The sequence below is a fragment of the Mastigoproctus giganteus genome, chromosome 7 (assembly GCF_048544385.1).
Source record: "Mastigoproctus giganteus isolate SK-2022 chromosome 7, ASM4854438v1, whole genome shotgun sequence".
Classification (NCBI taxonomy): Eukaryota; Metazoa; Arthropoda; class Arachnida; order Uropygi; family Thelyphonidae; genus Mastigoproctus; species Mastigoproctus giganteus.
Window position 1 is genome coordinate 148,172,794 of NC_143581.1, and position 24,474 is coordinate 148,197,267.

Below are 24,474 nucleotides of genomic sequence, written 5' to 3' on the forward strand. Positions count from 1 at the left end.
TAATAAATAAATATGGACCTATTATTTTCTTCGGTCCAGTAGCTTGACATTAGAGTTAAATTTAGGGGTCTAAATTTAGGAGCAACTCCTCTATTCCTGTGAACATGACACCCAGAAAAGTTCTAGTCCGACTTAAGAAATGTAGAGAAAATCTCCCCTCCCCCCATATCCATTAAACTTTTTTAGACTCCTAAATTTAACTCTAATGTCAAGCTACTGGACCGAAGAAAATAATCGGTCCATATTTATTTATTAAGCGGTTTAGACCTTCTAAATTTAATTTTATGTTAATCATCCACGTAATGGTTTCCTGCTGCCAGAGGTATGGTGTTTGAAGACAGAAGTCTTGACCGCTCAAGGTTGAGACCGAGGGGTCTGAACACTGTGGTTCTGACAGTGGGGAAGATGTCTCACATGTTTTGTAAAATTGATATCGCCTTCTCAAAGAATTATTAGCACGTTGGACCAGGAGAGTTGGTTGGAAAAGAATCTTCCTATATCTAAAATAAAGGTAATCCCTGTTGTTTCATAATATAATAGAATATAGGAATTATCGAGGACTTAATAGCTCTCTATTATCAAATCTATTTCTTTATTTTATATATATATATATATATATTTATTTTATTATAATTTAACTATATTTAATAATATATATATATATATAGTTTAGTTTTTCAACCTCAATTTCTTGTAGATACTTGATTATTAAAAATAAGAGTTTTCATTAACGAGCGTTTTGTTTCATAAAAGTAAGCCAATTCATTAAAAATATTTAGATATACAAAAACCGAAATCTCATTCGGTGTAAGTTAGAAAGCAATGGAGGAAGAGTCCTACGCTTACGTTCATTCTTATTGGCATTTCGTTTCCGGGTTATGAGAAAATAATAGTACAGTATTTACTTAAGATAATTATAATATATTCTTAAATAGGAGAGAATATGAAAAATTATTGCATTAAATTTTCTTATGGTTGTTCGGTATTGTTTTAGAAAAAGAAGCTTTGTGGGTTGTACAAATAAAAGTACAGTTCCCCTGCTCAGACGTCCTCCACGCTTATAGAATACAGCACATTACGCATGTAAATTTATTTTCAATATTTAATCGTGCAGATCCACTGCAGTCCAACAGTCTTATTAACTACCCAATTTCAATATCAGAATACATTTTTTTCTTATCTTTTGGCGACATTTCAAATGATCATATATTTATTTTGTAATTTCAATTAATTACACGCTACAGACAAACTATTATCGATTTGAAACAGTCCGCTGAACTAGAAGCATACTTCTATGGTGGTGGTCAAGGTCATTTTTTTCTTCCTTTATCATTTCTTAATATTTGTTATCTTAGTACAACTTGAAATTTAAGATGATGATGTACCCATTATCACTCGAATGTTTTGCGTTCAGCAAATTGGTCAGCTCCTGTTGCTATCTTAGCCGGAAAGGTATACAAATGGTGTATTAATTTGCTTAAATAAGCATAAACATTTAATAGTATGTTTTTGAGGCACTTGTTCACTTTTGTAGGGTATTATTTATACTGAACCGACGGCTAACAAACTATTATATTCTTAAAATACGAACTGTATGAAAGAAGGGGAATGTTTTTTGCTATGAGGAGGCCCAGTCCTTAATCTAAACAACATTTACTTATATACGTGTTATCCGCTAGGACATATTTTGTGGGGGGGGGGGAGAAGACAGCTTAATAACAGGCGTTACTCCCATCTATCATTTGTGGGATGTGCCGGAAAGGCGAATTCAGTGTCTACATCCGCTTCCGCTGATTATGGAGTAATTGAAAAAATGGAGAGTACTCAGACGGTTGCTTTGTGAAACACTTGTTCTCCAGGTCAAATAGTCTCGCCACGTAAATAGGACAAGTGATAACCGAATATGGCAAGTCAGACAACTTTGGCTTTAAATTTCATTTTAGAACTGGTTTATTTTTAAAAATTTCTTTTAAAAAGTATTAAGGAAAGAAAAATCACATTTTGCAATTTATCTAGGAATGCAATTACATGCAGATACATTAAAATTTATCAAGGTGTATAGATCTGTATGAACATGTACAATATCGTGAGGATAAGTCGTGTCAACCAAGAAAGTGAGTGATCATAATCGTTGAACGATAGAAAATATAACCGTTTTCTTCCCCCCACTTTAGTATATCTAAAGTGGGAGAATAGATCATTGATGCTTACGGAACTTGAGTAAAAAGGTGGAGTTGTTTAATGACCCTTCTCCATCCCCTTTATACACAAATCAATAGAACGCAGGTGTGGCTGTAACGTCCTATACATTTCTGAACGCCAGTTATTTTTAGACACGTTTCAAGATTAGTTTTTCTCTTCAGAGGGGAGGAAAAAATCAAGATATTTTTTAACCCTTCACATTTGCTAGTAATCGTGTGCATTTAAAATTAATTTATTTTTCCTGGTCGAAATAAAAATATTTTGCAATAACTGGAATTATAGATCTAGTAGTGATTTAACCCCCATCTTCCCCTGTCTCCTTCAGTGACATTTGAAACCGGCTTTATTTTACAAAGAAATGAAAGTTGAGGTGCAAAATCAGGCCAACTGAACTACTGACATGAGAAATGAGAACTGCGCATTGTCTAACAGCATTTGCAGATCAGCGCATAAATTATTACTGCAGAGAGAGAACCTTGGCAAAACGAGGTGCTGTGATGCACGTGATAAAATTCTTATACCCTTATGCCTTTGCTCCTCTACAACAGGGAAATTCAGTTTTTTTTTTTGCTGTGAATCATTGTTGTCCTATCAGACTGCAAGAAAATTCATCCCTCAATTATTATACAAAACGAAGTCTTGACATACGTTACTATCAATAGTACCGTTAGCTTTTTTTTTTTTTTTTTTTTTTGTTAGCGAGAAGAGAGAAAATGATGAACAAAAAAATCAAATTCTAAATTCTGTACTAGGTACATAATGTGCCCTGCTGCTAGCATATTTAACATGTTTTACATTTAAGAGTCATCGATAGGCGTTAAAAACGTTTTACTTTTCAGATATTAATAATATTCATAAATATAACAATGTTTTTATTTTATTAATAATAATTACATATCGGTTACTGAAAGTATTGGTCTGTAATGACTAAAGTAGGATGTATAATTTTTACATTGAAGAGATTTTAGTTCACGACTAAATACATCATCTATGGTTGTTCCATTACGTGCAGTATTTATCGAAAGATCCGATGACATGTCCACGTTGAAGAATGTTTTCATAAATGTGCAGAACGCTCTTTCCAGCCTCAGAGTTTAATTGTAAAGAAAAAATTACATTCAATCTGAAAACACCAGGTCACTTGAAACCAGATGCGTTTTCGCATCTGGTTTCAAGTGACCTGGTTTCATTAACGGTTTCGCATCTGGTTTCATTAACGCATTTCCCAGTTTCCGAAAGTTGTTTTGTATCTTAAAACCTTAATATTTCTGTCTCTAAATTATTTAGATTTCCAACGATATGCTATACGTCCACATTAACCCGTTTATAACGTGAGAAAATTTCCGTGATCACATGTTCATATTTTCCACTATCCTGGAAAAACTACTGCAATTTTCATATATTTGAAAGATTTTCCTCTAGTATAGAGCTAAGATGAAGCTCCGTGCAAAATTTCATTAAATTTGGTCCAGTAGAAGTTAAATTAAACTGGAATAAATTTTCGTAACGCTTTTCGCATGACGGTTTTTCGTTACAAAATTTTTGGAATAACGCCAGTAAAAACATTTTTAACGTCAAAAACGCAGCGCGTGGTTAGTAAATACATAAATATAAGAATTCAATCGATTTGTCGAAAAAAGAATTTAATCTATAGTAAATCAGCGGAAGGTACAGGTGTGATTTCGGGTAATACTAGTGCCGCCGCACCCCTCAGTGGTGACTCCCCAGTTATTATGCACTTTTTATGGTTTTTATGGTTCCCTGCACAGAAAGTTGTTAATCTCTATAGTACTCAACCACCATGTACGGTTGTGAAGTCAGAAGGAACCAATTTGGGGAATATAATAATAAAATAATAATAACTAAATGATAATTAATAGATAAAAGCAAAGATGATAATCAAAATGTAAAAATGAAGTAGTAATTACAGCGAAAAAGGACTACAAGTTGAGCAGAACATGAAATGACATCGGCTAACTAAGATCGGCACTTACATAAATGTCCTTTACAAACAGCAAGATAGGACAAGATGCCATCGCGATATGCCTTGTCTATAGTCCGCAGGTCGATGTCGAACGAGTTGAGAGTGTCCAGATTCACATTTGGGAAGTGTCTCTTGAAATTCTGTAACCGCTGGAGCCTTGAGCACAAGGAGGGGGAGGCGCCCCCGTAGCCACGTGTGAAGGAGCAGCAGGGCGTAGCACACGCTTCTTGATTAAACCGGGGTTCGAGCCCGTCACTACCAAATACGGAGGATGCGGAAATGTCAGGGAATGACCACCGCATATCCTGGAGCAATATGGCCTTAGTTGCTAATGCTCCTAAAAACCCAAATAACAACAACAACAACAACAAGGAGGGGTACTACGGAGATGTCTGACTGGCAAACGCCAACCAACCGTGTTCCAGATGTTGATTTGATCCTGCTTAGCTGAGCACAGATGAAGGAATGACTTTATTTTTAGCACATGGGCTCTGTGGACTATGGGCGTATATTGCAGGTTGCAGCAGAGAGTAGATTTAGATATTGAGTAGATCTGGTGCGACCACAAGTTGGCCCACTTCAGCACTCAGAATTCGTGGACCCATAGTTTCCTGAGGCTGGTGGGTGGTGCCGCCGACCAAACTTCCATAGCATAGGAGAGTACACTACAGAAGTAAGTTGCAAGGTATTTCTTGATTATTTACTTATGGTGCGCTTTGCACAGATCGATTTTCATTCTCCAGAACGCTCTCAGGGCTTTGGAACACTGCGCTTGGATTTGTTTTTTATAAGTGAGGTTGGCATCAAGGATTACTCCTAGGAATTTGACACTGTCTTTGGAGTCAGAACATTTCCTGCCAATTCCGGAAGTAGAGAAGATGCAATATCAGTAGAAGTCATCCGACTTGGCGTAAAGATGAGATAGTTTGACTTCTCTGGATTGACTGACAGGCCAAAAAAATTGGCATACTTACAGAATGTATTTAGGTAGCTGTTTACAGATTCAGAGGAGGTTTGTCTTTCTTGTGAATCATCAACATGGCGTTTGCATGGCAAGTAGCATACGATATAAACGCTGGAATTTCATTCATTAGTGGAACGAATATTGCTGCAAATAGCAAGGCTGAGAGAGAGAGAGAGAGAGAGAGAGAGAGAGAGAGAGAGAGAGAGAGAGAGAGAGAGAGCCACCTTGTGGGATCCCTACTTCGACGCTTTTAGTGTAATGCCATTGCCTTTTGAAGTGAAGCATTCTCCTAGATAGCAAATTATTAAGGATCTCGAGCATATTTCCGGATATCCCGTAGAATCTCTCAAGTAAGGCAAGAAGGGGTGTTATTTGGACTGAGTCGAAAGCAGATTTCATGTCCAGAAAAATGGTGAGATCTTCGTCGTCATTCCAGGCGTGAAGTATTTTCTGTGATAATGACTGTAGGCAGATTACAGTAGATCGATTAGGCATGGCATAATATGTATGTTCTGGCCTATGCGCAAGGATTGCGAGTGCTACATCATTATAGATGCACTTATCGAAGCATTTCAGGAAGGGAGAGGCAATTGATATTGGCCTGAAGTCAGCCGGTCTTTTAGCATGAGGCTTTTTCGGAACTGCCACGACTCTGTATGATAACCAGCTTGAAGGCACCTGTGCAAATTTGAGTACTTTGTTGTAGAGTTGAGTGAGCTCTTTGCTGATGAAATAAGAAGCAATTTTTAGACTAAAAGAGGTATTGCGTCAATTCCTATGGTGTCAGGTAGTGAATTTATTATTTTTATTAACTGTTCTTCGGAAATTTCTGTATTACTAGAAGGTGAAGAAACGTTAAACGCCAAGGATATGCTTCGGACACACAGTGATCTCGCTTAAAACGCAGCACATGCTCACACCATTCCTGGAAATCTAAAGAGAGAGGGGTGCAAGTATGACCTGTGGACCACACACGTTTTCCACTGGATAGCCGGCCGTTCATGAAATTGTCAATAGCAAATTGTTTACTCTTCTGGAAATCCATCCTTTCTTTGGAAAATTTGGCGTATGACTCTCGTGAAGGCGACTTCTTGTAGGAGGCATGGTCTGCCTGTTTTTCCCTAAAGGCCTTAGTCAGGAAGTCATTCCACCATGGCTTTGAGTGGGGACTAAGGATGCAAGTTTTGGACATTGCAGACGTTGCAACGAATTCCATCCATCTCGAAAGCCAGTAGACAGCCTCATTTATGTTAAGCTCAGCCAGTATGTTCCATGGGTAAAGTTGGAAAAGGGTAGTAACTTTTCCAATGTTGATGTATTTTGGATTGTATACTCTCCTGACAGTGTTTGTAGTTTGTACTTGTGTACGTTCATCCTTAGGTGCCTGCAGAGATATCATCGCAGCAATCGGAACGTGATCGGACGGGAGGAAGTTCTCAGTTATGGTCAGGGTTTCCTTTACTAAACAGTTTGAGAAGATGCGCTACAGGATGGCATCGCCACGTGAGGGAGGAACATGAATAAGACCAATGCCCATTTCCGACATGTTCAATGGCAGTGTATCTAGTAGCTTCTTTGTGGCTGGCAGTGGAAGGTTAAAGTCTCCGAGGATGATGAGCTTTTGCCGATGATTGATTGTGGGTGACAGCCATGCTGTCAGATCAAGACAGAATCCTAAGAAACCGGTGGAGGGAAATGTAGTTGAATAAATACTGGCTAGTTATTATTAATAATATCTGTTTATTGCTCGGCTCTAGAGTGACCCCCTGGACAGCAGTAAGCTAGTGGGGGGAGGCGATTATTACATTCACAGGTTACGGCAGGGATATTGTATCCAGGGTTACATAGAGCTCAGTAGCATAGCTACTCTTTTTCGGGCCCGGAGGCAATGAATATGTTCGGGTCCCTACTTAATTAATGAAAATTGCAAAAGGAGACAGCCAAAGACGCCTGGGCACGGAGGCAATTGCCTTGCCTGCCTACATAGTAGCTACGCCACTGATCGAGCCACATGTATGTTTACCCTGAAAGGAACAGTATTTACAGAATTCTTTAATTACATTCTTGAAAATTGTGGAATACCGTAGTATCCCAAACTAAGCACGGTAATATTTGATCAGAAGTGCTGGATAAAACGTGAAGTATATGTACAAGCAGGTATTTTCTTAGTTGAGGAAGTCCATATTTTCCTTCTGATGGTTGACACATGTGTTTGGCAGAAAGCGGAATAAGATACCAACTCAGAAGAACGTGGTCCAGAGTAATATAGGAAAGGCATGTAAAAGAAAATAGACTTTTCTTAGTGAGAAATGAGACTACTCAGTAGCCTTCACTGCCCTCTTTTTTGAATAATAAAAGGTTTTATGGTTGTTCCTCGTCTTGCATGACAAAGCATATTTTCGATATACTGAGTTACTAACTTCCAGAAAGAAAGAGTAAACTAGGTGGTTTATTCTAATCATAAATGACCCTTCCTCTGCATTCAGCTACGACATTTTGTGCTAAGAAAGGTCGGAAATTAAGGTTAATCTAACTGAAGAAAAGCGTTCTTGTTTAGAAATCCTGATGTTGTTATAGATAAGCATGTGTATAGCAGTTGTTTTCAAGAGATAGGAAAAAAAATTGAGCTTTAGGATTAAAATTAAATAACTTCTTGCTGTACTGAAGAATGACCTAGTATTTACAGAACAGGTGGTGTATATTCAAATAAAACAGTTGTGATTGTTTATTTATGGCTATGTTATCACTAGTACTATTGTACAAAGAATTTCCAGTGGATCGAAGAAGGTTGACATACAACCGAAAACTGTACGTGAAATAGCAGCGCTTTGATGTACTTCAGCATTGATTACGAAGTTTGAAGTGAGAGGTCCATCTAACATCACAGGCAGTGAGGCGGTCAAGGACATGATGGACACTTATTTAGAAGGCTCTTATCACAAACCTTATCAAATGTCTTTGAAATACATCTTCAATTTCTCTAAACTTTTACATGAGATTTGCTTAAATATGAGTTACACAAGCATTAGAATGTTTAGAATATACGTCGACCAACTATAGTCAAAAGGTTTGGGTATATCATAATTGTAATTGCGTATGCTATATGGTCACTTTATCTATTTAATGGGATAAAAAACGGGAATTTCTGAAAGAACGCCATACAACCCCCCCTCCCCCCACCTGAAACAGTCAACGCAGTGAAACCTGTCCTAACGGAAAGTATTTCTCAACTTCGGTCGGCCAGAGGAAATCGAGCAGCCCTTTTCCACACAGCTAGCTATCCATGACGCTACATGCGAGGGCACTGATATAATGGAAGAATCTTCTGCGGTTCAACACTGATGGAATTCATACTGAAAATCATTAATCAGAAGGTTGCGGTACTCCCACCGCCATAATCTTGGGTTATATGACTACTGTACATCAGAACTGAGGACAGAGCACAATCCCGACAGCGAATACCAACACAAAGGACTCTCCATATACGAGGACCCTAACATGGGTCCCCTGGTCCCATGAACACAACATGAAACCAAAGATGGGACTTTCTCTCAAAGGAAGGCACAGACAGGACGTCTCCGCTGCTGAAGGAACAAATGGCCCACTCCACCAACGAAAACTCCAGCAATGGACCCAAGTACAGAATCTTGTTTTTCCCACGGAATACTGGACTATCTCTGAACCTAACCTCACTACTATTGACTTTCGGACGGGACTGAACTGGACATGGATTACTATAGTGGCCCTGATATAGAGCCGGCCTATTGGCGACTCTTAATCCGCTCTCCCTTGAGCGGATCTTTCCTTCCAACTCCCCCGGGTGGGAGAAGAGGGTTCCCTCTTCTTGCTTCCCCAAATTTTCAATTTGGTGGGGCATGGGCATGCCCCACTGGAAAAAAAAAAAAAAAAGAGAGTATCACTTACTGGTAACATTTGGCTAGCCTCCACGTGGCGGTGTATGGGCAACGTCGGTTCCCAAATAGGGGCCCGGCGGCCAATAAGCCAGAGGAACAATGGGCACAACATCTTACACAACCCACGATCCACACACTTTTAAATCTCTGGCTTGACAGTGTTTGTTTCCGATACAGTGTGCATACGTGGAGATGGGAGAAACCCCAGGTGCCATTTGACCCGAATATACCTTATAATATAAGAGTTAATAGTTTATTTTCCCGTTAATTTAGAAGAGATTAACTCTCGCGGGCAGCAGTGATTTTATCTCCTGTAAATTTTTTTTTTTTTTTTTTTTTTTTGTCCCGCAAAGGAATTTTAAAATGAACCAGTGAACAAATTTTAAATTCATTTTTATGATATATTTTTGACCATTCATAAAACTTTTTACGTCTCCACCGGGAGGGGGGTACAATAGTAGTTCTAGAATTTTTAGTTTCGCCAATGTTACTTCTCTTATATAATTTCCTTCTTAAAGGGAAAGCACGTATACATTAAAAAAAAAAAAAAAAAAACATTATTAGCTTCATTAGTCCCGGTTCTTACGAAATGCGGGGGGGGGTTTGGGGGGAGGCAAAATATTTCGCATTGTAATTGAATTATTTGACTTGGTTTGTGTTTATTTACCTTTAATCCAGTGAATAGACCAAAGTCTTGACAAAAATCGTGTGCGAGGGACCTGACACACCTGTTCACAGAAAGTGGCTAAGAAGTAGTTAAGCGGTTTTGGCTAGCCTTATTGAAATGTGGGGCGAGATAGATAACTTATTACATCTATCAAACATAAGCACGTTTTACAAACTAAGAAAAATAAAACTAATATAAACTAGAAAAGATTAGGAGAAATATAGTGGGCCTTTTGGAAACCCATTACACAAACGGAATAATTAACTTTACAGTACTAAGGCGCCTCCGTAGCCAGGTGGGCAGGAGCAGCAGTGCTTATGACACGCTTCTTGATTAGACCGCGGTTTAAGCTCGCGACCACCAGATGCGGAAAGGTCAGGGAATGACTACCGCATATCTCCGGAGCAATACGGCCTTAGTTGCTAATGATCCTACAAAAAAAAAAAAAAAAACTTTATTAAGAGAAGAAAGAATGTCCTGCAAGGGGCTCAAGGAATGGTAGGCATGGGCCCCTTGTTAAAAAAACAAAATAGTTGAATAAAATTTAATAGGCTACTTTAAGCGGGTACGATTCTTAGTTGAAATTCTTCTGTAATCTCGTAAATGATCTTACTTCGTTCATCTAGACCTCCAATGTTCAAGTTGCTCCTATGCAGATGATCTTAAGATCTACTCAGCACTGAAGGAGATTACCGATTCTCAACAGCTTTAATGTGCTCTCAATAAATTCTCTCTGTGGCTATCTCTGAATGACTTGTCTGCTAACCCTTCGAAGTGCAAAGTAATCTCTTTCTCATCCGGCAGATCTCCACAACTAATAAATACGGAGTACAGTATTAACTCTGTGATCATCGAAAGGTGTGACCAAGTTAACGACTTGGGGATCCTCTTCTCCAGCAGTGCTAAATTCGATGCTCATGTCCTTAAAATCACCAGTAAAGCATTCAAAACACTGGGATTCATCAAACGGAACACATACAAGTTCAAAAACTACAGATATGCGGTTATCCTTTATAAAACTATTGTTCTGCCAATCGTTGAATTCAGTTCACCCATCTGGAATCCTCACACAAAGACTTTAACTAACAAAATTGAAGAGGTCCAAAAAAATTTTGTCCGTTACCTTACGTACCGCAATCCTCTATTCTATCACTCAGTGTATTATGAATCGCTGTGTGATTACTTTCATCTGAGGCCTCTGTGCACCAGAAAAGTTACTGCTGCCATCACCCTTCTAGCCAAAGTAATCACTGGAACTTATGAAGCATCTGATATCCTGAATAAAATAAACTTCAATGCTCCTTGTACACAAGTCAGGAATCTTACACCGTTTCGCCTTGACTCTGCCACCACGGACTTTATGAAGTTCAGTCCACTGAACAGAATCAGCAAATGACTCTCTCATTGACTTCTTTGACAACTCCCAGTCACTGATGAACTCCATCCACAAGTTTGCCTCTTCACTTCAAATGCCAAATGACTAGCTCTCATTTAATTATTGTAGTTTATTATTATGTGTTTTATTATTTTTCTGTTCTTTAACTGATTAATTATTACTTGTTTTACCGGTTAGTTAACTTAATGCAATCCTCTTTTGTACATATGATTTTAATGTTTGAATGTATATCAATGTTTATCTTCCTGTTGGATTTCATATTATTGTTATTATGTTTATTATTCTGATCTCAGATACACTGTTAATGGTTACCTGTTGTGTATCTTGTTATTAATAAAATAAAAAATAAATAAATAAAAAAAATAGGAAGTACACCCGAGGTAGGAGAAAACGATCATAGGCTGGGAGAGACCATTTTAGCAGACGGAAAAAAATAATAATTATTATAAACATTTCATTAAAAGAAAAACAATAAGGACAGAGTATTAAAAGATAACAGGATTCACAGGAAGATAGAGATTACTTTTACTATTTACTATCAATAACAAGACAGTTCACAACAAACACAAAAATATGTTTAATCTTTATGGGAGATGTCAATAACGGCAAATAGTTTCCTTATACGCAACTTGCCCCCCCCCCCCAAATTCAAAAATTTGTCACTGGTCAGAGAACCCCCGAACCAGATCGGAACGCGCCTAGTGACAGGCGCATTCCGGCCTGACTACCAGCAAAAACGAAATCAAACTTGTAACTACATAAACGGAAAGAAAAACGAAAACAAAAAGTAAAATTTAAAAAGAATATACCAGTTGTTATTCAAAAAATTATAAGCACAATCAACTAACAATTCCACGCTATGGTTATAATTTTTTTTTCCACACAGGTGGAGACAAGAGTATATTTTCAAGGCGATTTTTCTTTTTTTTTTTCACCGTTTGCTATTCTGTGTTGCGTTAGTCATGTATGCTAAGCTGTGTACTTGTAGAGGAAAAACACATTTCTGATATCAAGGTTTGGCCAAAGTTCGAATACACCAACTATTAAAAACACTCATTCTTCAACACCCAAGCACAACTATTCTTACAACTGTAATAGGGTAAAAGAAATAAAATACAGTATATCATTAAGGATGTATAAAATAATAAAACTAACACGAATATATGTTTACAATTAAATGAATTTTGGCTGCCATTCTGAATTTACCCAATGGAATAATAAATATGTCCGTTTCTTTCTGAAAAAAATTAGCTTCAGCTTCTGGTTATATCCCCAAATTGAAAATTGAATACAACGATATATTTATTGGCCAAAAAAAGTGAACTAGTAGAGGTCAAATATTAACAGATTTACGAAGAAAAAATCGATCAAATATAATATTAACTAACTTACGAAGAAAATGAAATCACTAGAGTAGACGTTTTTATTATCTCTAGTGTTTTTTCATGTTGCTGTCATGGCAACAAAGTGCACGAGTTTTCCGGAAGCAATCAGCGAACTCTTTGTGGATCTTTAGATAACGGCCGAGATCAAATGAATAAAGAAGGTTGATAATCCATACAAAGACCAATATTGTCAAATCACTTAGCCAAAGTATAAGCTATTAATGATTATAATAATATAGTACACCGACTCCGATCCATAATCTCAAAAATTTCAACCTGTGAGTGTGGTTAGCTTCAACTGGGCACTGTTGTCATAAGATGATCGATAGTGACAAATTAGGAGTGACAAACTGGCCATAGATGCGCAGCGTTTTGGTCTAAATAAGTTTAAGAAAAAATTAAATAAAATAATAATACGAAAAGAAAAAGAAAATCGCTTTAAGAATTACCATAGCGAATAATATTCACATGAATATTCAAAATACTGTACCCAGTAACCCAATATAATTAATGGTTTTGTTTGTACAATTAGTTCTGAGATCTCTTTTGTATCACGAGTCACTTGTACGGGTGATCGTATTTTTTAAACGGGTTGATAGAGACTCAAGGTTTTGAGGTTGTTTAGGAAAACAACCTTGAGAACTTGAGTCTATTCTGTTGTTAAATATAATAATTAAGTAAAGTAAATAATTATATATGAGGATACAGACAATTATTTACTTCTTTCAACTTATTTTTAGGAGCTTAACAAAACCTGCTTTTCCAACAGTTCAGCGAAACGTGAATCAAGGACATTACAAAAGCACTCTCTCCACAGAAATCAATGGTTAAAGATTTCTCTTTAAGATTTAACCATTAAAACGACGGTTATATCTAAAAGAGAAATCAGTTTTACATATGACTACATATTAAACTTAGACTTCATGTACTTTACATTTTATTAGGTATTTTCGTTAAAAACAAATAATTGGGAACGCCATTAGCATTTCATGAATTACACACAAGAAACGAAAGGGCAGAAATCCGAAATGTTACCTGGCATACAAAATACGCCAGAAAAATTAATTAAAAACTTTGTTAGTGTTAGTATAATGTAAACATGATTTTTTTTAGTATTTCTTCAATGTGGTTTTGACCTTTAATCACCAAATACTGCCCTAAAAAACTCACTAAGCGTACAAAACAGAAACAAAAATTACAAATTCCCTTCCCCCATACCATCTAACAACTACACCAAACCAACCGTAGGGCCAGGTCCCAGGGGGGACCTGGCAGTAGGGTAGTTTCGCTATTAGTACGAAGTACACGGTATAAATATTTAAATTTTTGGCGTGCTCTAGTTCTTCTATACATTAAAATAATTTTACTTCTAGTGATATTTATTCAGAATGGGAGAAGAGGGATGCGGATTACGTGGTAATACGCAACAAATACTAAAACATGTAACAGAAGCTTGCTTTATCGTAAAACAAGCTTCTGTTTTAGCGTGACATGCTAGATAAACCTCGTGCACGCTCTTTATTTATCTAGATTATAGCATGACTACGCGGTACAATTCTTGATTTCCATATGTAACGTATGCATTCATAGCTGAAGAAGAGACACACACAGTGTCGAAAGTTTCTGTAAGCATTTTATTTTATTAAAAGAAGCGGGCGCATTCCCCTAGGTTTATTTTTATTAAAATAAGTTAAAAAGAACTTAAAAAGAGTAATATTACAGAGAGCAAATACGTTTATTCTTGCATTTATTCCAAAAGTAAGAGGCTTCCCAAAGAGAAGCTTACAGCTGCAAAGGTATGCAGAATGGGATATATGTCAATTCACTGAGATATAATTTATAAACTTTAATTCTTGAAGTCTATATTACATTTATACAATATTATTTATAAAATATCATAGGTAGCTCATAAAAATGAACTACAATCGTAGTGTAACGGCCTTTACACTACGATTGTAGTTTATTTTTATGAGCTAAATATGGTGTATTTACACTGATATTATATAATTATTTCATGCTCATATCGTATAATGCCTTGTGCATTTACATTATTATTACCATATTATTTAAGAAGCATAAATTAATTGTGCAAACTGTTTTTCTGTACTTTACATTTTCAGTAAACTGCATCTATTCGTAATAATAATAATCATTTTATCGTAAACAAAATGCCATGAATACAGAGGGATGGCACGCAGGCCAGAGGAGCTAACAGTACAACCATAAACACACCTCAAACATTAGCCAAAATACTAATTTACATTAAATTATACTAAAAACAAGGTTGATCTGACAGTACTGTACAAAGGACACCCAATATACAACAGTATACTTGACACATACCCCTTCTGAGTATTCTGCACTAAATAACATTCAAGTCCCATTATAAAGTGAGGCTTGCCCGCTCAGAACTGCCTGGATAACTTTGGTTCGATACTTCATATCATCATTAAACAGATCAAGATCAGTTCATTAATTAATTTAATCAATGGACCCGGAAGCATTCTGTCTGTGAACTATAATCTGCCGTACAGCAGCATAAGACAAGGAGCAAACCTGGTATTCTTGGGGAGGGGGGGGGGGGGGAAGGTGCCACCCAGTGTTCTGCCAGAGAAGTGGTGCAAGCCAAATTATTCAGTTCCTGAATAATTTAACAAACGAATTCAGGACCCTAATGCGGATTAATAAATGGCTTTGGGGCTCCATTTTGCATCCCACTCGGCTGCTTCACATTCAGTTTACCCTTTTCTCTAAATCTGCATGACCCTGTGCGCAGGAAAGTTTCAAGCAGTCTTGCAACAAAGAGTACTTAACTAGTTTGAAATGGCTGGGTCAGTGGTCGACATTAATAGAAAGAGTGCTGTTGATTAGAAAAAAAGTCAAACAGCAGAAAATTTTGTATGATCCATTGTTGGTTTTACACGCATCAGCATTTTTAGGCATGACGCGTCAGTACATTATGTTTGTGTATACGTCTTTACGAGCCGATTTGCATGAATTCTTTATGACTTCCGATGACACCGCTGTTATTTTATTTACAACAATGTTTGCGTTGCACACTTCTTATTCATAGAGTCATCTTTCTTTCTTATGTCATTGAACGAAACATTATCTTTTAAGTAGAGTGCTGTTTTAAAAACGTGCATTGCTGAGCAGTAGAATAAATAACAAAATTGGGCGCAGTTAAGGGGTAGAAGGATCGTCTTAACGAGCTAAGACCTGCTCAAGGTGAGTGAAATACCAATTGCGATGTCCTTAAAAATCTGTATAAAGACTTTCCCTACAAATTAAAAGCTCCATAAATGTACGAGAGTAGTGCGAACAGATGTTTAACTATTTCCATATAAAAACCGAGTGCACAGTCTCTTGGCAACAGTGATAAAGACAAGACTTCTGTGGTGCATTTTTGTATTTTATTTTTTTGGTGAAAATAATCCTGTTATAACACGTGTAATGTACAGACGAAGCTCTTTTTCACCTGACTGGCTGCAAGCAGAATACAGGCTATAGAGAGAACCCGCATGAAATAATGGAGACTCAATTGTATTCCCAGAAATGCATTGTGTGGTGTGTACTGTTTCGGCTCGCAAGTATTCTTGGATCAATTTCTTATCGACTAGACGGTGATCGATAGAGTGACTGAAAACTGAAGTTGTTTGTAAGAATTCATTTTTATCCTCTTGCTTGTTTAAAGTAGGTTAATCAGTTATCATAGCGTATAATTCACCGTGTAACAAGAGTTTCTCTTAACAAATGCATTTCATTTGTTTATTTATGTTATTATAAGAGAGTAAGGAACGAATATGTTATAATATATTACTGTGACTAATTCTGTGGGTTTGTTGTCACAATTAGGAGCATTAGTAATGGTCACGCCACTCCATAAAATTTTGAAAGTCTTTATATGGATTATAGTGTAAATAGTCTGATAATGGCTCATGTCTATCGTTAAGTTTTGGGAGGTAAATCTTTTGTTGGGTAATATTGTAGGGGGGGGGGGGTACAAAGCTCTTACATAAATGAAGTACACCAATTCTTATAATTTTCGGCTAATTAATTAAGTTTATTGAACCTTAAAGTGGAAATAAATTGCACCCACTCAATCAAACTTCACTACAGATCCAAATTTTGGAACCGTTTTTAAGACAAAGGAAGCTAATAAGACAGGACAACCAATGCGTACTGATGTATGCATTGGTGGTCCTGTTATTGGTATACGTGCAGGCTGTGGAAAGTGTGCATACGGGACCCCTGGACTGAAAGAGCACCGTTGTGACTGAAATCCGTCGGATTGAGCACCATTGTGATTTGGATCACAATGTTGCTCAATCAGACCAATCTGAGGGAGAACTCCTTGCTGTCCTTTTTCCCCAATATTAATTTTCGCACGGGTTACTGAACTATAGGACCGGCCCTGGTATTTCGGCAGCAACACTAGCGTATATATCACTATACATTAGTGCAGTAGTTCCCAAGGGATGGAGCTGCAACCCTTTTCAAGTTTGCAGCGAGATTAAAAATAAATAAATACATTTTTCTGCTTATACCCTGGCACGACCACATGGTCAAAGGGATTCACAAGGTAGAAAGAATACAAGAAACAGCACAGTGTTTAGCAGTCAAGGGCTTGAACCCCGGTCACTCAAAGCGTGTGCACACACGCGCTGACCACTCGGTTACGGCGACCCATTGAGTTCAATGGCAATTGTTATTTAGGTGTGCCGTCAATATGCGTCTTAACTTTAAGTGCGACTTGTTTGACAAAGGATTGGGAACCACTACGTCAGTAGTCCTGGCTTCCTTTATCTTAAAGAGTGTCAGAAGTAGAAGGGAATCACCAAGAAAGAGAAGAATGTTGATATCCTCCAGCTCAGGACCCTGGGTGTGCCAAGTCCATACGCACCAGATGTGAGCCCTGACTTGGAGCATTATGGCCTAAGTTGCCAATGTGCCATAAAAAAATTAAACCAACCAACTAGGCTGTTTCAGCCTAGGTGCAATTTATTTCTATTTTGTAGTTCAGAAACTTAATTAGCCAAAACGTACGCGAGTTTGTGTAGTTTATTTATTGCGTAATCTTGCGTATGTCTTTCATGCGACATAACAGGGCCAAAATTTTTTTTTTTTTTTTTTTTTACGAATTGTTACGAGCAGAGGTATGATATTAAAAAAAAAAAGAAGTTAAAACTCGGTTCACTTAAGTTTGTTTATCATGTTTAAAAGGTTTTCAGAAACCACCTATGAATTCATTTCACAAATCTCGTAACGTTATTTCAGCAGTAAATGAAAGGAGTCCAACCTCATTATTAGCACAGGCTTTAAAAGCGAACTAATTAGGTTAACAGGTTAATAGCATTGTTTTCAAATTGCAGCATCTACGCCAAATACCGAAGTAGAACATGATGCCGTGCCTTAAGTTTGCACTTTTGCTACTGCACTGATGATCAATTAACACGATTAATTCAGAATTTGTTGCAATCTCCAAGAAACGTAAATGTTTTCTTGAATCTAAACCACATCTTGCTTGTCCACGCAAATATGCGTAAATTATCGTGTGTCCACGCGAACAGTGACTCTACTCGAACGTCGTTCGCACAAATGATCACATTTATGGAATTAAATCTAAGTTCGAATTAATTTTTCGTTACAGCATCAAATTGAATATGTATACAGCATATCTTAATACAAAACGTTAAAATATACTCCACAGTGAAACCCGCGTTTCGGTTATAGTCAATGCGGGTATTTTACGAGCAACGACATATGTCTGATGCCTTGCCATTTTAACAACAACGTACTTTATGCAGGCATCTTTATTGCAGTTGAATGATCCTATAATTTTGGTTGCTCTTTTAAATGAAGATCGTTAACCCCTTTTTTTTGTTTTATTTACGATGAGCAACTCTTTCTGCCAACAGCGTGGTAATGAACTGTATCCGTGAAAGTTACGAGAAATACAACTTATCAGGTTGCGCAATGGACTGTTCGATGATCGTGGCTCCAAATAGCCAGTTACCTGCTGTTATGAATGAGGATATGTCGTGTGTAATAACCATCGTCAGGGCTTCTGTAAAAATGACTACCGATGCCCATTGTGTCTCACTTTATAGGTTTCGATGAGATGAATGGCAGCCATAGCTGTCTGCTACGTTACAGTATTAAATGGTTCTCGTGCTGCTCGAAGGATAAAAATGCTTTGTTCCAAGAAATACGTATAACTGGGATTGCATTATAAGTAATATTTATCGAAATAATGAAGAAAAGCGTTAATACACTGTTTTTGAAACTTCCGATTTAATGTAAGTTAATAATGGGCGATTAGCGAATTCTTTATTCAGACTCACAATCAGAGATTTGCATTTTAAGAAGTTTCCTGAGAATTTTCCTAAGTGTTGTATATCTCCTTACCGTTTGAATGAAAGTCGAGGCTCTATATAACAATCCCCGGGGAAATGAGCAAACGGTTGTTATATCGGGAAAGTATATTATTGATTGTTCATAAAATAGCATTAGATTAATGAAATATTAGCCGGGACCAACCAATAAGACGTTATAACGTGTGGGACTTTGAAAAGAGGGTCACTATAAGAAGGTTCGACTGTATATGTATTTTTTCATACAAAAGGCTATTTGATTATTTTCCTTATTTAATTATTTGCATAAAATTATTCAATGAATACAACTTACCCATAAGATTTTACATCCAAAATGCTGTTAATATTTTACGGCATAGTGTTTTGTGGAAGGTGCCGCCGGTTGTTTCCCACATCTGCGCCATGGTACTTTGTGAAGAAGTACAGAAACTCTGTAAAAGTCTGAAAAAGTGCAATGTGTGGTTTCTGTCAGAGTAGTGTTATGTTTTGTTGTTGTCTCTGGCTTCTTGGCCGCAGGGACTCTGCGTTGCCCGCCCCCACCACTGGGAGATAAGCCAGTCTGATGGTAGTGAAATGAGTCTCGAGTCAATATAGATGCCTAGATATTTTACTTCTGTATATAGACAGATGGGGATGAAATTTAGTTTAATTGTTGGTGGTCTTCGTATTTGAACTCTCCCCTTTAGGAGGATTGATTTGGTTTTTCCTCCTGAAATCTTCAGATTATGCATGGCTGCCCAGTTTTGGAGTTTGTCTAATGCTCTGTTAACTACTGTTTCTAGTTCCGCTCTGGTATCCGCACGTATAAGCAAGACCAAGTCGTCCGCTAAGACCAGAGGCTCAGCTCCTCCCAGGTCCGTCCCCAGGAAATCATCAAGTACTATGGACCAAAGAAAAGAGCCAAGGACTGAGCCCTGCGGGCAACCCTTGTTGATAACCTGGAAATTTCTGCTACTTAAGTAATTCAGACTGTTGAAAAGGTTTTTAGAAACTTTGGCCAGGCGGAGTCCCCGTAAAACACTAGGCCACCATAGGCTATCAAAAGCTCCTGCAAAGGCCACCATAATTGCAAGGGAGTACTTCAAAGGGTATTGTGTCCCTTGGGTGATTAGGATATTGATAGCATCTTCCGTACAGCAGTCTGATTTGAAGCCATATTGCTTTTCTGATGAAAGTTGGTGTTCTTTGTAGCAGGCAGAGAGTAGGAATAGGCGAAGACGTTCCTGAAGTTTAGTCAACACGGACAGAAGAGCGATTGGTCGATACAATGTGAGGTTTTGTGTTGGCTTCCCTGGATTTTTTTAAGAACAGTTTTAGAGTTGCTGTTCTCCAAGATCTTGGGAAGATACCTTCCGCCAGGCACATTTAGAAGACTTAAGAGGGTAACTGGGAATTTCTCTGTAAAACTCTTTGACCACATCGACCTCGAGGAGATCAGCACCAGGTGTTTTTCCTTCCCTCATCCTTATTGCCAGATCCATTTCTATTAGTGTGATGGGTGGCTCCACGGATTCCGGGCGGTAATCGTGGTTTTGGTTAATTATTTCTTGCTGCTGTCGTGTCATGACAAGTTCCTCAGTGATATCTGGTATCAAGGATGTTATTAATGGAGTTTTCCCAGTGAGAGTCGAAGAACCGTCCAAACGGAGCTTCGTGTTAAGCACTCCACCGCGAGTACCTTGTTTGTCACTATCTGGAAGACGATGCCCCAGCGATTCTCGTTCCAAGAGGTAGCAACAAGGGTCTGCCAAGATTCCTTTTTGCGTTTTCCGATTTCTTTGGTGTAATCATTTCTGATGATACGGTATATTTCCCTGGAAGTAGCCACTTCTTGGGGAGGAGAGCTAATTCGTGCACGCCGGAAAGTTTTCGTGGCAGGGTGAACTTGCTTCCTGAGACTCTGGAGGTTTTGATTGCACCAAGGAACTGCATAGCGATATGGCCACCTGAGTGGGATGGAGAGATCGCAAGCGTTTCTTATAATGTTTGTGATGGTCTGTACATAGTCATCTGGGGAAAGTGCGGTGTGGAGTCCATTGTCCTCAGGTAGCCATCTGGAGAGCTCTAAGTGAAAGAGCTGCCAGTCAGCTTTCTTGGTATTGTACCTAATTATGTCTTTGATGATTGGAGGAGTACGTTCCACAGAAGGAACCAGTGAGAATGAGATCGCTCTGTGGTGTGACGTAGTCCATGATTCTTGGACGGTCCATCGAGCCAGGTTATTGGCTGAAGTGACGTCAATGGTGCTTTTCCCAAAAGGCCGTGAAAGTGGGAAGATGGCCGGGGCGATTTTAAACTTGCAGACCTGTGGTGAGGAAGAAGCCTTCTAGTCGAGGTCCGTTTCTTTGAGTAGATCGATCTGGGGGTGAGACTGTGGCAGAGCACTGAGCGACAGTTTTCATCCATGCCAATGAGCAGCTTTCCCCCCGGCAGGAGTTGAAGAGCCGTTTGAAGGAGTGATATCACGGCTGCGATGTCTTCCCCAGGGTGGGTATAAAGTAAGAGAATGTACAGTGAGCCCAGTGATGTAATTATCTGTGCACAGACACTAATGGTGGTACACAGTGGACTGATTTTTGTGGTGATTATGTCCGGGTTTCTGATTATTATTGCAGCCCATGGGTTGCCTGTCTCACATTGGACTATGTTGTACGATGCAAGGTACCCAAAACCACGGCTGAATGCACGTTGGATTCCTGCAGCAGAACAATATCTATTTGATTCTCTTCAATTTTAGCTGGTAGGCAACTACCTTCGCTCTCTGTGCGTTGATCTGTACAATTTTTATCTCTTGTTGGTGACAATTTGTGGTGGCTCTATCCATAGTTAATCCTTGTCTGGTAAAGACATTTGGATTTTTGGGTAAACCGGCCAGTCTGCATCTCTACTGGAGTGTTGAAGCGGTGCTTTCACTGCGTTACAGTTCGCACAGATTTGTGGTTGGGCCTTTGCTGGGCAGTCCTTGAATTCATGCCCCTTTTGGGCGCTGTGGCCATACTTGGACTCGCGCTGATTATACGAGGTGTGGCCTAAGAGGAGATATTTATAACATTTGGGGACAGATATGTGCTCTCTAAATCTGTGGCTGACCCATCTTATAAAGATACGGTTTTGTGCCTTCAAAATTTGCCACACTTTCGTTGAGAGTTGTATCACCCAATTAACATTTCAGTGAATCCTCGATGCCGTCTTATATTTGGGTATATCTTTTTCCTCAGAGCTCTCCTGCAGGTAAACACTTAGGTTTTTATGGTAAATTTCTTCCTTAAGTTCATCAGTTGTTACACTCCGATAAACATCAAATATTACAATCAAGGGCTCGTTTTTCTTTGTGGATCCGGCCCCTAGTCTAAACTTGGTCATGTTAGTCTCATTTAGGATATTCCGCAACAATGCACTTCAAAGAATTAGAATAGTTTCTTAATTAAAAATGTACTTGAATTAAAAAAAAAAAAAGCGAATAGAATGTACGCACTACTACACAACTTGTTCACGCGCATTCGATTTTTATTTTTCTGTGATCAATTGAAGTGGAAATTAAATAACCGATTAGCTTGTTACTAATTAACCAATAATATATAAAAGTTTGTTTTAGCTTCACTACACACACTTCACAACGTAATATTCACTCAGCTTTTCTTTTTTTTTTGTAGTAATTTACTTATTTCCTCCTGGATTTTTTTTTTTTTTTTTTTTTTATCAAAATTGAAATGCAATCCATGTTTCACGTATCTTCTGTAATTTAAGAAAATGAACAATTTTTATATCAGATCGTAGTACGCAGTTAACATTTTTGTAGGGTATTTTATTTCCTCCGGAATTTTAAAGAAAATTAAACGATAACACCTTTTCCTGCAGTGATTAATATCATAAGCAAATAGTAATAATTTGATTTATATATTTATTAAAGTGATATAAAAAATAGCTCTTTCATATTCATATGCACACAGATCATTTCTTCTCCGCACATCCGCCTTATTTCCCATTCATTTTTCCAGTCAGCTTGCTGGAATAAAAATAAAATCGAACGCTTCCACAACTATGCAGTATGTAGGCAATGTACAAAAACATTAAATAAAATAATTGTTGGACTTGTGTTTAATCCGTTTTCGGTTTTAATTGAATTGGAACGGCTCGAAAAATCTTTCTAAAACAACACAATATAAATAAAAAAAATAAAAAAAATCGTGAAAATCTGCCCACTGGGAGTTTTCAGATTTTTATGATTTTTTTTCCCGATTATGCATATATGCAAACGCGTCAATAGCTCAACGACGAATTTGAGGCTAGGATATTATCAGAACCTGCGGATTTGGGGCCAAATCCGCAGGTGCTGCTGATAGGGGTTGCAAATACGACGAATTTTCTGCTCATTGGCTGATACAAGGAAAGAAGAATGTAAGAAAATGAGGGAATAATAAGGTATAGGAGAATTTGGAATGGATAATAGGCATGAATGCTAATATTTACTTTATACATGTTGATGCCGACCATTAGTCATATATTTGTTATCAATAGTGGTTGCATGTAAAAATCAAATGTATCGCGTTACATTTCAGGCGTGTTACCAAACAGTAATAATAATATATGATGTATTAAAAAAAAAAAAAAAAAAAAAAAAGAGACCAATGACTTATGTGCGAAACGACAGCATTTCATTTCTGTGCATCCATCATATTGCCTATTCATTCTTCCAATCCGCGCACAGCAGCAAACATCATATCCATTGCTTCAGCAACAGTGACATTATGGATAACCCATGTGATATGCATGAAAATAAATAAAATAATAATAATAATTTTCAGATTTTTATTGGTCTGATTTTTGTGCAATTTGTGAAGTCTCGACAAATCGTTCTAGAAAAGGCCAAATATAAGATTTCATGAAAATCTGTCAACTGAAAGTTGAGTTAATACATGCCGGTGGACGGGGCAAAATAAAATAAATAAAATAATTTCCAGATTGGTATTAATCTAATTTCAATGAAATTTGGGATGGCTGGAGAAGACTGTCTAAGGAAGCCAAATATAAAATATTATCAAAATCCATCCACTAGGAATCGAATTATTTCATGCGGACGGACGAACAAAGAAATATGTTTTCGGATTTCTATTAGTCCGATTTTAATGAAATTTGATAAAAAAAAAAAAAATAAGTTTTTCTACAAGATCCAAATATAAAATTTTAAGAAAATCCACCCAATAGGAGTCGAGTTGTTACATATGGGACGGACACGAAGACAACAGGAGTATTAGGCATATATGCTAACGCGCCTCAAAGGGTCTCCTGCATCGAGAATAACCGTGGTATCACTTCCTTTGTCTGTTCCGATAACACTACTCGGTTACGCAATATAAAATTAAAATGGTACCTTAATATAACAGTATAATTTAAGCTATAAAAGTACATCAAAAGCTGTAGAATTAAACAAAAGTAATGGCAATTTTAACTCTGCAGTTTTTGAAAGCGCCTTAGCCTTCTTCATCAGAGGCCAAACATTGATTACAATAGGCAATAATTAGCCACTGTGCGAGCTTTAAATGTCATTGAAAAGCAGACACGAAGATGGGAAAGTTTTTTTCGATCTT